This window comes from Rattus rattus, chromosome 7 (genome assembly GCF_011064425.1).
Source record: "Rattus rattus isolate New Zealand chromosome 7, Rrattus_CSIRO_v1, whole genome shotgun sequence".
NCBI classification, from domain to species: Eukaryota; Metazoa; Chordata; class Mammalia; order Rodentia; family Muridae; genus Rattus; species Rattus rattus.
The window spans coordinates 44,778,513-44,795,858 of NC_046160.1; positions in this window are offsets into that span (position 1 = coordinate 44,778,513).

Consider the following 17,346-nt stretch of genomic DNA (forward strand, 5'->3'; position numbering starts at 1 on the left):
CTGGTTATTGTCCTGGGCCACTGAGTCTCTTCCCTTCTGATGTCCTGGGCAATGAATGATACTCACAATTGCTAGCTTCATCAGGGCATCCAAGAGATCCAAGATTTTTTCTCTCTCTCTCTTGGACATGGGCTGTGGCAAAGGCATCTATGTCAATGTGCCAGGGGAGGGGGGCAGAGGTTCAGCCAGTCCAGATGACATTTGTGTTGTCCACCATGGCAGCAGCCACTCATCTCTGACCTTCATGAAGAAAGCTGCTCCTGTCTGTAAATCAGGCAGCCTCGGTTCACAGCAGGGGTTGGCTGGAGAAGTCTCTCCTCCACCTATGGGCTTTTGCCAGTATTTGACACTCATGCTGTGGTGGCTCCAGGTCAGGTCGGGCAGCAAGGTGGTCAGATTGAGCCCAACTAGGTGAGAATCTGGTCCATGTCAGCTGAGAGGTGGTCTCATCCTCTGGGTCTTTCCATTCAAAGGTGAAGTATTTTTGACTTTGGGGTGCCAAGGTCAGGCAGAAGAAAGCACCTTTCAAGTCTAAAACCAAATTCCGGAAGGTGGCGAAGAACTCAGAGTGTAGGGGTTAGGCACAGTAGGGTGGAAGTCAGCCACTCTACCACGATTTATCTCTCCTAAGTCTTGGACTGGGTGATAATTATTAGTGCCCTACTTCTTAACTGGCAGGAGTGGTGTGTTCCAAGGCCAAATGGCAGTAAGCAACACCCCAAGCTGGAGAAGCCAAGAGATGTGTGGCCTGATTCCTTCTCATGCCTCCCCTGAGACAGGATCAGCCTGGGTCTTAAGCTCCAGATATGCATGGCTTAGCCCAGCCATTTCAGCCCAAGCAAGAAGAAACTTTTCCAGCCATCAAACAATATCCTCTGTCTTTTGGGTATTGGTCTCAAAAAATTTGTATTTGTCTTCCAGCCTAATAGTAAGGACCTGGACAGGTTCTTCAGCAGGTCCCCTGAATTGAGGACCCTTGGGAAGGAAGTAGATCTGAGCCCCCATTTTGGAGAACAAATCTCTCCTGAGCAAGGGATGGGGCAATCAGGGATGACCATGAATGAGTGGAATAACCAGCCCACGCCCAGGTCTACAGTTCTTTCGGTAGTCTATGAATATTGTTTAGTCCCAGTGGTCTCTTGGACCCACACATTTTTTTTCTGGAGACTGGCCCATCAGCTTGGAGGACTGAGTGTTGGGCCCCAGTATTCACCAAGAATTGGGTGGGTTTCCTTTCACTTTCAAGGTTACCCTGGGCTCGGGGAGTGGATCTGAACTCTGTCCTCCTAGTTGCTGCCTTCCCCCAGGGCTAACACTTTCACATTTGGGGGTGCTTTCCCCAAGGCCTGGGATCTCCTGCTCTCAGCTTTCATTTGTTGGGAAACTCTCCTTCTCCGTTCCTTCTTTGTCTCCTTACTATGGTAGACTTTCTCAGTAACCTGCACTAAACCCCTCAATGACTTATCCTGTAGTCCCTCTGGCCTCTGAAGATTTCTCCTGATATCTCTACTAGCCTGGTCTATAAAAGCCAACGTCACAGTAGCTTTGTGCTTCTCGCTGCTGGGGTCAGAGTGTGTATATTGGCCTCCATGAGTCACTCTAGAAAGGCTGAAGGCGACTCGTCTAGTCCCTGCTTAACCTCACATACCTTGGTCTTCCTGAGACCCCCTTGAGACCTGCCAACGGACTATGGTGGTAGACCTTCAGGTGCTCCTTACCTCCTGCTGTATTAGTAGTCCCAGTCAGGTCTAGTCAGGGAAAGTCTGCTGTTGATGACAGCCTGGTCAATTGATGGTGCCCCAGTGTCTGAGGGGACATTCTCTCTAGCTTCCTGCATTATCTTCTCTTGATCTTCAGTTATGAAGAACATTCCCATGAGTTGTGGGATATCGTCCCAGGTGGGCTGATGAGTAACTAAAACAGTCTGAGATTAATCAGCCCATGGTGTTATCTAAAAAGGAGAGTGTTGAGCCTTCCAGTTGTACAAGTTGGCCAAAAAGAAAGGCCAATATTATATGACCTGATTGCCATTCTCGTCTATGGGCCTGTAGGCTCAGAGAGGGATGACCACTGTTGTATTGGATGAAGTGGCTCTTTGCTCTGGGTCCCTATGGCTGGTCCCGGTTCTGAGGGTCCCTCCGTACCCTCCCTCCTTGCTGGGGCTGGAGGAAGTGGGGAGGGGGTAAAGGGATGGTGGATGAGGGCTCAAGGGAGATCCTTGTGGAGGGGCAGTGGGAACTGGGGCCATGGTAGGGAGGTAAGTGAGTAGAGGATCCATCAGTATCAGATCCACTGTGGAAGGGTTCTGGAGGATGTTCTTTATAGACTCATTAGTCTCTACAGGGTTCTTCTCCTTCATGGCCAGGACCTGTGAGAGTCTTGGAGATAAAAATGCTTTTGTCCAAGGGTGGGGCTGGTCCTCCAATAGATCCTTCCAGATAACTATATAGGGCACTTGGTCTGGGTGCATATGGATCCTGGTCTAAAGACTTCTTTTCTACTGCTTTGATCACCTGCAAGTTGGAGGTCCCTACGGGTAGCCACCATATTCCGAAGGTGGGTCATTCAGAGGAGCAGAGAGTAACTAACCTGCCCTTCTTTACTACTCCTGGCAAGTTTTCTCCTCTTTCCCCAACTTCCCTCCAGTGGTTAACTAGGACGTTTAACGGGGGCAGATTTAGTCTGTCCCATGCCCCAAAATAGTGTCAGTCGAAGTCCAAGTCCAAGAACACAGAGAAAGACAATCAACATACAGATAGCTCACCCCTGCCACGGGTGCAGAGCAAGATTCAATTGGCTCCTGCCAATACTGAAGTCCAAAATGAAAAGAAAGACAACGCACAGACAGCTTGCCCCTCTCATGGGCACAGAAACCAGTAATCAGGTGACCCGCCAGCTTATGCTGTTATCGAGTCCAACAGGTTCCTCCTGACTCCTTCTAGACAAAACCAGACCAGAGTCTCTCTAAGCCTTACAGACTCTTGAGCAAACCAAAGCAAGACAGACAACACAGATAGAGACAATACAGATACCTGACAACCCCAATACCTGACATCAAGCTCAAACTGTTCTTTGAGACCTCATAGTGGGATCTGGCTTCCTAGCCAACGCGCCAGAAGTATCAATTCGATTCCAATGAAAAACAATTTAGGGGCTAGAGAGATGGCTCAGTGGTTAAGAGTACTGACTGCTCTTCTGAAGGTCCTGAGTTCAATTCCCAGCAACCACATGGTGGCTCACAACCATCTGTAATGAGATCTGATGCCCTCTTCTGGTGTGTCTGAAGACAGTGACAATGTACTCATGTAAATAAGTAAATAAATGATTAAAAAAACAATTCAAACCTATTTGGAATAAAACTGCACTGCTGACTCCAAAGTGTCAGCAATCTCTCTCTTGCAAATAAAATCTGCTCTGGCATCATTGTCTGACACCTGAATCACTCCCATTCTGCTCCCCTAGTCTCCCACATCCCCAACAAATTCCATGCTCCTTTACTGTCTATATCTTATCTCCAGAGGTGAGGTCAGAAGGCCCCTTTGAGCCTTTGCTCCCATCCTGAATTTTGGGGACCTGGTAAAAGACACACCCAGATAAGAAGCAGAGGGAGCTTTGAAGGAGAAGAGGTGATCCTCCCCAGGTGAGGATCTTCATAGACCAGAATGTGGCAGACAGATAGGAGGAGCTGCCTAGCAGTTTCACCATGGCTGCACTCTAGTTTGAGCTGAGCAAGTTTACATTTCCTCCCTGGCCTGGAAAATGTTCTGCAAGATACATGCATACACATGTTAGGTGGAAGAGACAGATACTTGGAGAGAAAGTTTCAATGGCTGTTTTAAGTCAACCGATTGTGCCAAGTGACCTTGACAACAGAGGACAGAGGATAACCCAGCACTTGGTAAACAAGGATAATGGCGCCCCAGTCAAGACCACATGATCCACACACCGTTGTGTTATTCATCACTCCTGTGCACTGGGGAAAGACGTCTCTCCTGAACAATGCTGCAGGTGAGCAGAAGAGTTTCTCCATTGTCTTCTTGTATTTGGCTTTCACCCTACGCTACTGAAAAGAAGAGCAATGGTTGGGCCATGGTGGCACACGCCTTTAATCCCAGCACTCTGGAGGCAGATGCACATGATCTTTGTGTGTTCGAGGCCAGCCTGGTCTATAGAGCTACCTCCTAGACAGCCAAGGCTACAAAGAAAAACCCTAACTTACAGAACCAAAAAAAAAAAGATCTGTGCCTGGACAAAGAGGAGGGAGGATCTTACTGCTACCCTGTTATGGGAGTAAATGCACACATAGACAGAGACTTTTAATATTTGCTCATTGATATATCTTCAGAGGATTAAACCTACCCCCCATTTTTTTCTTTTTGGTTGATATGGCTCCATTTTTCAACCCCAGGAATTCAGATGGTTTCATGCAACTAATGAACTAATGAGTTGTGGAAAGGTATATATACACATATGTATATGTATATGTATATTTATATGTATATGTATAATATGTGTACATGTGTCTTATAAATGTGTGCTTAGGAAAGGAGCTAAAAATCTTCCTTCACTCTTGCATAAGGTCAAGCCTAAGGTATTCCAGACACTTAGCATATGTTTCCCAGAACGTTCTTTTTTAAAGTAGGTCTCACTATGCTGTTCAGGTTCACCTTGAACTCACTGTGTGAGTCTCTCACCTCCATCTCCCAAGTGCTGGGATTACACGCATACACCACACCTGACTTGCTTCATGTTAATTTTTTATGCTCTGCTGGAATCACATGCAGAAATGAAGATGAATGGTGCAGGGATTTCCCCACCAGGTTCTACCAGCAGTGACTTTCATCTCTACCTATTTAGGCCTCTCTCTTTGGAGGACTGTTTCAGGCCTCATGCTATATAGCATGAAGAAAACTTAACCTCCAGAGAGTGGGGAGCTTTTGAAACTATTGTGTACTTAATTGTAGATTCAGCGAATCATTTGTAAATTCTCTTCAAAATGCCTTGGAAAAGAACGTCAGCCCATTAGCTCGGCAAGAGCCAAATGAACTGAGGCCACATCAGGGGATCAGAATTGGCTCCAGCAAGCTTTCAGTTGCCTACAGAAGGAAGAAGTCGATAAAGGCCTCTCATTCTACTATTACCTCCACCTGATGAGCTTGGAGGAGAGCCGCCAGCTATGTGTGTGTTTTCTAAGCCGGGCATTGTGCAAGGAGCTTCTGCAAATATTTTTCAAGTTAATTGTTCCAACCTTATAGCTAATAGCTAACGTTAGTTATTAAGCACAATGGCCCAACCTCTTCTCAAGAACCAACTCCTTGACCAGGACAACTGATATAGGACATTGTATTGTTTTGCTCATTTAAAAACATGAAGAAACCAGGTCAGAGAGAGGTTGCATGACTTGCTGGAGGCGGTGCTGCTGTTACACGGCAAACCCAGTATTCAAACACAGCTCTAGGAACGTAGATTGCTACCTCTGCCTGCTACTTCTCAGAAAGAAGCAAAGAAGCTCAGACATTACGTTGTTCAAGGTTGCACACCTAGGATGAGCAGACTGAAGGCTTAAAGCCCAGGTTTACCTGACATTCACATAACTTGTCTCCAGATATACTTCTCCATACCTTCCTTTTGTGATTGACAGACTATATTTATCCTGCCTTTAGGAACAAATTCTTCCTTCTCCTCTTTTCTTTTCTCTTTTCCTTGACTTCACCTTTGTCCTTTCCCTCACCTGTTTCTCTTTTTTCTTCTTTTTCTTACTTTTGCTCCTTGTCCTTGTTCCTTTGTCCCACTTACCTTGCTCATGCCTCGAGCCTGTCAGTAACACTAAGAACATAACAAAGGCTCAAGAGGTTAATGAGATATGATGCTCATTAATTTAAGCAGACGTCTACAGCTTCCCCGTAATTGCCAATCTGATTGGGATCCGGATCATGACTGGAGAACGGTTATCTCACAAAATGATGATGAATTAGTCCAACTGTTAGATAAAGGGACATTTGGTTTTCATTAAGGTCAACCAATTGATCAGATCATTAAGTTCTCACTGGATTAATTGTTTCATGATTTGATCAAGGGTTTGGTTATTGACGTGGTTATTCAGGTTAACCAATTGCATGGCTGGATCCTGAGGTGGGACTTCAGGAAGCCAGAGGGCATAGAAACAAAGGCTGCCAACAGAGTCTCCAATTTGTTGGTCTGGGGACAATTCTGATTCCCAAGAGATCGGAAGTCTTTCAAATAAAGGAGTGTTATAAAAGTCATCAGCACGTAAGACTCCAGAACACTCTTGGCTCTATAATGTTTGGAGACTTTATGCTGTCTGTAAACCTTCTTCCCAAGATCTGGGGGTGCCCAAGGTATAATCTTCTATCCCTTATGCCTCCAATTCCATCTCTTGCTGACGTTTTCCACTTTCAGCAGATATCATCTTTCCCAAAGCAAAACTTGTCTGTCCCGTGTACATCTTTACTCCAACAAGAAGTAAATGATTTGACCTCTCAGCTCCAAAAATTTTACTCATGGTATCTTTCGATCTCTATATGTTTATTTTTTTATTTTTATTTTTTATTTTTTTTCTTCAATCTCTATATGTTTAAATCCCCTCTTCTATAGCCCATGTAGGAGACAGCGTTTCAAAGTCCTCCTTTGTGTCCCAAGACAATGTCTTCCAATTAGTACCCTTCTTCTGTTCTTCCGATTGCCACCTCAGTGGCATCTCTGACTAGGTTAGTGCCACAGCCTTGTGATAAGGATCCAGGCTGAGGATGCATCGGCTTCCTGTTCATATTCCCATATAATCACTGAGACCCTTGGGTCTGTTAGAGACTCAGTTCCTGGTAGAGCTGAGCTTCACGTCCCTATTTGGGCTGTTGAAGAAATTCACTTTCTACAAATCAATCATCCCTTTATTTCCACGAATGTCTTATTACTTAGAGAACAAAGGCAGAGCACATCACCATGACATCCAAGGCCTTTCACAGTCTGGTCAGGATTTGATTCTCAACTTCCATAGTTTCTCCCACTCCTCACCACCTACGTGACTTCCCAGCTGTCCATTCCTAGAACTGCTTCCCCAGGCCTTCCCCTTTGTTGTTGCCTTGTGAGAACGATCTCCATATGTGTGGCCTCCAATGTTGTCTGAAAGATGATTGTTTATGTTTCCAAGTTCAGTTCAGTGTCCCTGCCCTGAGACATCATCTCAAACTCCTCCCAGTGAGTGCTTCCTCTGCCATTGTGGTTCTTCTGCCCAGGGATGGTGTTTTGCAAAGATTTAGTCACTTCTCCCACTGTCACATTGGTTTCCTGTGGCCACTGTAATAAGTTACAATACACTGGGTGGCTTACGACAACAGAACTCTATTTTCTTGCAATTCTGGAGGCAGTAACTGTGGAATCAGGCTCACTGGGCAAATTTCAAAATGGTGACATGGTCTTATTCTCTCCAGACATGCCAAAAGGCCGTTCCCTGACTCCCCCAGCTTCTAGTCTTCATGCTTTCCTTTGTGGGCACATCCCTGTAATCTACTTGCATCACACTGTGTGTGTGTGTGTGTGTGTGTGTGTGTGTGTGTGTGTGTGTGTGTGTTGCATCTGTAAAATATTCCTCTGCCTCATTTCCTGGATGCATGAGATAGCATTTAGGGCCCACCTGGATAAAATAATATGATCCCCCTTCTCATCTCAAGATCCTCTATCACATTTGTAAAAACTTTCTTTCCAAAGAATGGTGACACGGGTCCTAAGGGAGGATCAGGATCTGATACTTTAGGAGCCACCATTCTATGCCCTATAGTCTCCCATTTGGGACCCCCTCAATGACAGGGATTATGTTCTATTGATTTTAAGTCCCAGAATTTACAGTAATAGTCACGCAAAAGATGCTGAATGGAGTACTGAGGAATAAATAAACTAAAGTTTTGTGTGTGTGTGTGTGTGTGTGTGTGTGTGTGTGTGTGTGTGTCTAAACTCTCTTGTCTGGAAGATAGTGGCAAGACAATAAGCATTCATCAAACGTTATTCATTTGAAGAATTTATAGATCGTTATTTACCTACTGGATAATGCACTTGGGACAGGAAGTACAACAGCACAGAAACAGTCATGTCATTTAATGGTGGTACACATACACAAATACATGACCACAGCTCATGATAAGCATGAGGAAATAAGACTGCAAAGACCCTGGAGAGAGACTAAAAGAGGGCAGGTCAAGGAAGGCCTCTTTGCGGAGTAATATTATGATTCAAGAACAGAAGGGTCAAGATGCAATCGTCCCAGGAGGAGGGAACTATGTATGCATCAGCTTTAGTGAATTAAAGAGCTTGGTGAGTTCAAGAGACAGCAAGAAGGCCAGCGAGGCTTGAGGGTAAGGGATCTAAAGGGGATAGGAGTGGTGGCACTGGGCACAGAATAAAGGCTTTCTCTTCATGTTGAAGGTATTGAATTTGTGGTTCAAATGGCAGGAATGGGTATTCATATGACTGTAGTGTTAATTTTGGAAGACTGCTCTGACTGTTTTTTGAAGAATGGCCACAGCAGGAATCCAGATGAGAGTTAATAGGGGTTTGGGCTGAACTGGTAGTGACAAGATAGGGAAAACAGTGTTGACCAGAAACGTGACTCAATAAAATAGATAAGCTTCATATGCTAATGTAGAGACTGTTGTTTTAAAGGTTAAATCCTCGTGTCTATCCACACTGTCGAGTTGGAGTAGAGAAAATACAAAGGTCAAGGGAATATACATAGATGGTTATCTGACATTTGGCAAGGGTGTCATAGCTTCAGATGAGGCAAAACGCAACTTTGAAATAAACCTGGTTTGAACAACTAGAAAATGATTGGCAAGAGAATGAAAGAAGTCCTCTACTTTAGATCCGTATACAAAAATTCACTCAGAATGGAACGGATAGCAAAAAGCATACAATCTTAGAATGAAGCATAGAGTTAAAGCCCTGGGACCTTGGATTTGACAATTGGATTTTAGGTATGAAACCAAAGGGCTAAGCAACAGAAGAAACATAGATAAGCTGGATATCTTCAAACTACAGACTAAGAGAAAATGTATCTATCTATATCTATTTATATATCATATATATAGATAGATATGAGGGAATATACAGAGATGGTTGTCTGACATTTGGCAAGGGTGTCATAGCTTCAGATGAGGCAAGATGAAGCTTTGAAACAAACCTGGTTTGAACAACTAGAAAACGACCAGACAGTGTGGATGGACGCGAGGATTTAACCTTTAAAAGAAGAGTCTCTACATTAGCATATGAAGCTTATCTATTTCATTGAGTCCCGTTTCTGAAGTCAACGAGGCTTTCCCTATCTTGTCACTGTCAGTCCAGTCCAAACCCCTATTATATAATACTAAATGCTAAACACCAACAACCAAAGGTCTTCTAATTTAGGAACAAAAAGTGAAAACGTAATGAAAATAGCAAAGGGACAAAGGGCTTGAATAGGTTTTTTCCAAAGAAGATACACAAATAAAAAGGAAGGAAGGACGTGAGGCCGGCGTGGTGGCAAGTCTGCAGCCCTGCAGGTAGGGAAGCTGAGCCAGACGCTTGTGAGTTTGAGGTCAGCCTGGACTCCATGGAAAATCAGTAAAAGGAAAGAAAACCGCTCAACATCAGATCAGACTCTCAATGACAAACTACTTCACACAAACCAGGACTGTTGCAATTAATTTTCCTGAAGTCCAAAATAGTAAACGTTGGCATGATGTAGAGAAATTGGAACCTTTATGCGATGCTGATAGAATTGAAAAATGGTCTTGTCACTATATTAAAAAAAATTAGCAGTTTCTAGAAAAGTTAAATAGAATTATAAAATAAAGCCATTCTAGGCCTTGATATATAAGCCACATAGGAATTATATAAATAAGTTAACAAAAAATACTGACAAAAAATATCCGTGGTAGTGTTGCCCACAGTGATCAAAAAGTATAAACACCCAAATAGCCATCATTAACCGATTATGAAATATACACAACACAGTATTATTCAGACCAGAAAAGGAATGAACTTCTGATCCCTGCTATAACATGGATGAACCTTAACACCCTGCTAAACATGAAAGAAGCCAGATGAAGAGGACACATTCCATCATTCCAGCAAAAGAAACACCCTGAGTAGATGAGGTCATCGAAGCAGACATCAAATTCATGTAGGTAGGAGTTATGGAAGGAGAAATGGAAAGTAATCGGATGGAGGCTGTCCTTTGAGTGCGGTGAAAATGTTTGGGGATGAGATGTAAATGATGGGTGTGCAATGCTATGAATGTGTTGGATGTCACTGAGTTACAATGGAAATGGTTACAGTTTTGCTAGGTTTGTTGGTCTGAACTTTTTTAAAATTTCTTAATTAATATATAAATTAATTAATGCATTCACTTTACATCCCGATCGCTGCACCCCTCCTCCTGACCCTCTGAGAGGGTCCCCCACCTTTATTCCCCCCACCCTAGTACATCAAGCCTCAGCAGGGCTAGGTGCGTCCTGTCATGCTGAGGCCAGACAAGGCGGAAACGGATTTAGGGACAGCCCCCGCTCCAGCTGTTGGGGACCCTCGGGAAGACTGAGATTCATCTGAATGTTTTGTTATACTAGTATATTAAGTTAGCATCTGAAATTCTGAGTTGCATTGCTATGACATTATCATAAATACTTTATTCTTGATCCTCTACCTTCCCTTCCCCACCGTCCTCTCCTCACTCTTGGCTCCTCCTGCTGGTCCCCTGCCCCCCTTCACCTGAATGTTTTAAACGTCAATTAAGTAGAGTTTTGGGTAGATCAGATCAAAGAGACAGTACTGCCAGCTCCCTCCTTCCTTGTTGCACATGTGTATATATAAGCTGGCTTTTCCAAGATTTCACGATGAGGCGTAAGGCTCAGAAAAATGCTGTGTTTCAACGTAAACAAAAGGATCTTTATAAAAGGCTTTGTTTTGGGTTCTCAAATTTCTACTTCTACAGAGAGAGACAGAGACATCACAAAATGACTTGTGAATGATCTTAGAGGAGAATAAAGAACAAAATATGGAAGTATGTACATATAAATATGTATTGATTGGACAAAAAAAAATAAGGTATAATATCCCAAACGAACAGGCAATGGGCTGGCAGGGAGGAGCAATGTGCCTGGCCCCATTACCAAGTGTGTCAAAGCTTCACTTTGTATGGGGTTGAGGAGCCCAGAGGGAGAGTACTGGATGGGAAGAGGACTGGGCTCTGAAGATGGCTGCTTACTTGACTCTAATTACAATAATTTTCTTGATCGTCAAAGTCAGACCTACCTCAGCAAAAATTTAAGAATAACTTATTATTTACTGAGCACATAGGGAGGTGATGGAACAGAAGCAAGGTGTGGGTGCACCCTGAGACACGCTTGCCAGGAACCTCTTAATTCATTATTTCTGGTTCAGCCACAAGAGATAGAGCTAGTCATGTGAACTATTTCTTCTTAATAATGGGAGCCAAGATGTCAAGTGCATATAATCCAGCGCCACACTAAATATTCTACACCCAATACTTCCTCTTGTCCTTGAAATATCCTTTGGGGGTGGCTATGGCATGCAAGTCTCCAAGCTCATTTTCACAAGAGAGAAATCGGAGCAGAAAAGGCGAATTTCTTGCTCAGGCTCTCCCTGGTCTGGACTGGAAGTGTGTGGTGTTGTTCTAGATACAGTTCCTCATATCACTTCGTGCTACACATTTGCCGACTTTCAAGGTCTATCGATTTTACTTTGGCTATTTAAGAGAAAACTAAAGGATATAGTAAGGAAAGAGACTAAAGTATCTTTTCTCTTTTTATTGTTTTGGTGGGAGGGAGGTGGGTAAGACAGAGTTGCATGGCCCAGGCTGGCCTTAAACTCATGTAGTTGCGATGATTCTGAAATTTTAAATTCTCTTGGAGAGCTGATGCTGCCACGCCCGTTTTTCTCACTTATTTATCTGTTTTGAGACTGGATCTCACTGTGTTGTCTAAGATGGCTGATGGCTGCAGACGCACGGTGATCCTTCCCTTCTCAGGTGCTGAAATTACAGGCACAAGGGTTTTTATCTTAAGGATTCCTTTAAAACTGCCACCAAACTTTTAAAAATATACATTTGAAGTATTATCAGTATACAGCCTAAAGAATAAAGTGAAAACATGAGTCAACGATGATATGAAAATATGATTGGGTAAACAGACAGAGGACGATCTCGTTTTTACATAAGAATTCCAGTCAACAACTGTAGAAAGAATGAGGGAAATAGATTATCACTTGTGCAACTCCAAAAAGAGCTGTTGTAGGGAATAGCCATTGATAGCTTACTTGGTAGAAGTTTAAGAAACACAATATTAGCACAGGCTCACATCATTTTTTGCAGAGTGGCAAGGATTTAGTACTGGAGCATAATTATCTAAAGGAGAAACCTGGTAGCTACCATCCTCAATAGTGAGGATAAAATTACCAATAGTAAGACATACCTACACTGTGGACCCCAACACACTGCACTGAGAAGAATCTTCACCTCTGTGATATTATCTCCCATAATGCATCATCTCGGCCTAAGCCTCAAAAAATAAAAGAATAGGGGTTGGGGATTTAGCTCAGTGGTAGAGCACTTGCCTACCAAGCACAAGGCCCTGGGTTCGGTCCTCAGCTCCGGAAAAAATAAGTAAATAAAAAAATAAAAGAATAAACAAACAAAAACAAAACAAAACCCACAAACAAAAACCAAAACATAAGACAAACCAAACTGAAAGCGACCAAGCAGAACTCTTCAAAAGTCACAGGTGGGAGAAACTGTCACAGTCCGAATGAGTCTAAGGAAACCTGAGAACTAAGCTTGTCATCCTAACTAGATCCCGGGACAGTAAAAGACAGCAGTAGAAAAGCAGGTAAAATCTGAGCTTGACAATGTAACTTTAATTGGGTGACAGTCCTTTGGCCATTGGCAATGCTACGCAGAGGGGAAGCTGGGCAAAGAGTAAATATAAACTCTTGTTTAACTTGTGCAGCTCTTAAGGCTGATACTGTCTTCTTTAAAAATAGAAAATAGTAATCATGAGGCTAACTGGATAGTCCAGTAGAATACTCATCACCGGCCGAGGTGAATAACCTCTGGCTATTTCAGGGGTTTGGCTAAGATAATAGTTTCATTACCTCATGGAGCTCATTTCCACCAACCCTTCATTGCACTGACTGAAAACAACAAGGCTACAATGTCCAGCTGTTTAACCAAACACTCACACTGTGTTGCTGTGAAGGTGCTTGGTAGATGTAGTTAGCATCTACGATAGGTTTCCTAAAGGAAACATATGTGGGTGGGACCTCATGCAACCAATCGAAAGTGTAAAAGTAGAAGCTGAGGCTTTCCCCAGCAAAATTACTGCCTCTGAAAGAGCTGTGACTGAATAATAGGGTTACATCATCAGCTACGCAGGCCTTCCCTGTCAGGATGAGTCAAACACAAGGCTTATGGCGGCAGCAGCTTCCTCCTAACTATTCCAGCCTAGGCCCAAATCATACCAGTAACTGCCTTAAAAGAAATAGACATAGATAGATAGATAGATAGATAGATAGATAGATAGATAGATAGATAGATAGATAGATGCTGGATAGATGGATAGATAAATGATAGATAGATAGATAGATAGATAGATAGATAGATAGATAGATAGATAGATAGATAGATTCTTCTACTGGTTTTGCTTCTCTGGAGAACACTGACTAACTCTTGAAAAAGAGAAAAGTCTTAGAAGTGGTAATGGCCAAGAAGATCCCATAAAAATGTGACAACTGAATGTAATGTGGGATCCTAGATGGGACCCTGGGACAGAAAAAGTATGTTCGATAAAACTAGAAAATCTGAAGAGAATATGAACTCCGGCTAACAATAATGTATCTTTACTCATTATCCAAAGTAACTGGACTTATTTAAGATGCTATCACTAGGAGAGTTATATGGGAAGTCTCTGTTTAAAAATTATAATTTTCTATAAGCATAAAATTGCTTGAAATTAAAATTGTATTAAAAATCTAGGTATAAAATAAACCCTTCCCAAGGAACTAAAGTCGTCATTCAAACAGGCTCTGAATAGAGTGCAGCTAATGTGCATTCAACAAGCGTTGGTCAGAGTAACTTTAGGTAACTATTACTCAGGGTATTGGGAGATTTAGACCCCTTTAACAGATCACTGAGGCAAAGTGATGAGAAGAATATGATTTGATGCTTGTGACCCAAAGACTCTTAAGCGACCACTTCTGAGATCTCTTCCCAGAGAATAACCACTGTTCTTTGGAACTGTCCCATCATGATCAAAGGAGTGTGACGGTTCTGGGAATTTGGGGGCAGGTGACATTCCAATGTTAGTGCTCATAAACGGTTTCTCTGGATCCCAGGCCTGCCCAGGACCTGACTTCTGCTGCTGCCTTCGACTATAATAGCAGGCCTGAGGAGCTGCAAAAGGGACTAGATGGTGTCACAATGTCCAAAAACCCTTATCTAGCCCAATACAGAAAAACAAAGTGAGCCCTTACTATAGCCGACTTACTATAAGTAAGTAAGTGACTATAGACTGATATACATACATTTGGATACCCAAAGCACATGCCTATGTTAGTTACGGAATCGTAAAGCTGGTTACAGACAAGTTTGAGGGACATTTGAGAAAGCTATCAGCTAAACCGTGTAAAAATCTGAATTCCCATTGAAGAGTCAGAGCAATGAAACTCCCGTCGTGTTGTGGGTAGAAACACGTTCCTTCATAAGGGTCATGCTTGGCAGCTGAGCTGGGCTCACAATGAACCATCCCTTGGTTCCTCCCTCTCCTTTCCTTCCCCCTCCCTTCTCTCCCTTCTTCTATATCCTTCCCTTTCAATATATCTTCTCCAAAGAGAAGGGTGATCAGCTCTACCTGATGAAGGAGACCTTGGCCAGTTTCAGCATCTTATTCTACACAGCCGTGGAAAGTCAGAAGAAACTTGTTAGGGAGCAAAATGCTGATGAAGAGATTCAGAAAAATCACTGTGGGATTTTTGTTCACAGAACCAACTTGGTTCAATTCATTCTCCAACACAGACTGAATATCTGATTTCTCAGAATACAGTACGTGGAGTTATTAGCTTATGTGTTTAAATCACAAGTGTTAAATTGGATGAGACACAAATGGGACTGGCAGGCCTGTGATAAAATTCAAGCTAATAAAATAATAATCATATCCATGGAACACCCACCATTGACTGAGAGCTGCGCTCTGTTTACATAATTAGCTTTTAGTACCCTTACAGCACCCTTAAGTCTATAAGTTACATAGTGTGCTTTTTCTGTGTAATAAATGAAAGTACTAAAGCTTAGAGAAGTTACATCTGCTGGGGACACCAACTGGTCTAGGTTATGTTCATGTTGTAGGTAACCTTATTAAACTCACGAGTGTGCCTCTGTTTTTGCATGTATGTGTTTCCATGTTGTAGGCTGAGGACTTGGATGAACCAGGGAAGAAGTAAAGTTTAACATTATGATGGTGGAAACGGGTGAGAAGAGTTTATTTTCACCTTCAAAATCTAAAAGTAGATTTTTCAATTCGTTTGTAAGAAAATTGGCTTGAAATACAAGTTTGTCAACAGAGAAGAGGTTTTTCTAAGTCCACCTTGTGTCTTCAAGAACTATTTCTGGATGACTTGCTTGGGAACTTTCCTGAAGGAGCTGTCTGGATAATCGAGGAGAATCCCTGTGGAAAGGCAGACAGAATTTGATAGGCAGGGTGGGATGAACCCCTAATCTTCCCTCACTGCCAAAGTCCGTGAGGGGGGAGATTAGAGAAGGTGATGGAAAGCTCACTTTGAGGAGATGTAACTCCGCTTCTGTTGAAGACTTGAGAAGAACCTCCAGGGTGGACTGTTCTATTCCAACATGGAGGCAGCCACGTTGAAGTAAACTCAGAAAGGAACACGCGGGGCAGGAAGAAAGATGCTCTTTTTTAGTTCCCTAAGGGACTTCAGTTCCTCATGGTTCTGAGGGCATGAGGAAGAGAGTAGAGTCTAGCTTAGAACTTGCCAAAGGCGCTCATGCGCAAGGCGTCTTCCTGCCCCATTAACACCAGGGAACATTTAAGGGTAGAAGAAAAAGACAGACCTAGGGCGACCAACTTGAAGGAGGAGAGCACTCCCTAGCTCAGTTACAGACAGCAGCACAGCACCAGGGATTGGCCTGGTGCTCTTGGCAGTCGCTAGTCCAGAGTACGGAGTACAGCTCTTGAGAACATCCCGATACTCACATGATGCACCCCCACCCAGGTTCTTTAAAGCACAGTACCAATTGGAGGAAAGGTACCAACAAATATGACAAACCCGACCGTCTCCAAAGAAGCAGTTTAAAATTCACCGGCTTGAATTTGATTCTTTAAAGAAACTAAAAGTACCCTGTGAAAATTCAAGAGAAAAACTTCATTCTCAGCGAAAGTGTTTAGGCAGCATCTGAGCACGATGGGGTTAAATTGGTCTGACCCCAGAACCAGTGTTCTGTTTTACTATTGCCATGTGCACACATATACAATGTGTGAGAGTGCTGACACGCACATGTTGGGCATGCTTGTGGAGGTCAAAGGACAACTTTCTTGAGTTGGTTCTCCACTGTGAATTGCAGAAAACTCAGGTCTAAAAAAAACTGAGGGTCTACTCATGGGTTTGATGACTAAGTTTTCAGTGTCAGTCTGATGAGAATGCCTGGCTAATCTGTATTAGACACAGATCTTAAAGGGGTTCAGTCACAGTCAAAGCTGGTGCTGCTACTTGATGTTTCTGAGGAAAGCCTCTTTTTGGATGATGTGGTAAATATAACTGTGACCTAAAATTGCCGTTACCAGTTTTTCCTACTATGTCATTTAAGCCAAATCAGCCATTCTCAAATTTTCTGTCAGAGGATAATTTTAATTCCTCCAGAAATTATCGATGACCCCAAAGATCCTTCACTTCTCGGCTTCAGAGTTATGGTGTTTCCTGCATCCTAAGCTAATAATGAGACCCTTTACATTGTTAATTTATCTGAAGAAAAAATAATGAACCTCTTGTAGAATAACACAAGCAGCCTCATTTTAAATTGTGAAAATTAAATTTTTGAAAGTCATGAAGACGGGGCTATTTTATATTTTTGTAAGTCCCTTTAATACCTGGTTTTAATGGAAGACAACTAGCTCCTCATATCTGATGCAGTCGGTCTAATGCTACAAGATGCCATATATATATGCCCTTTGGAAAACTCCACTGTATGCCTAGAAACAATGTCGGAGTTTAGAGGACAAACAGTTACATATTTAACTGGCATCCTATTGTGGTTATTGCAAAGTTGCACAAAGT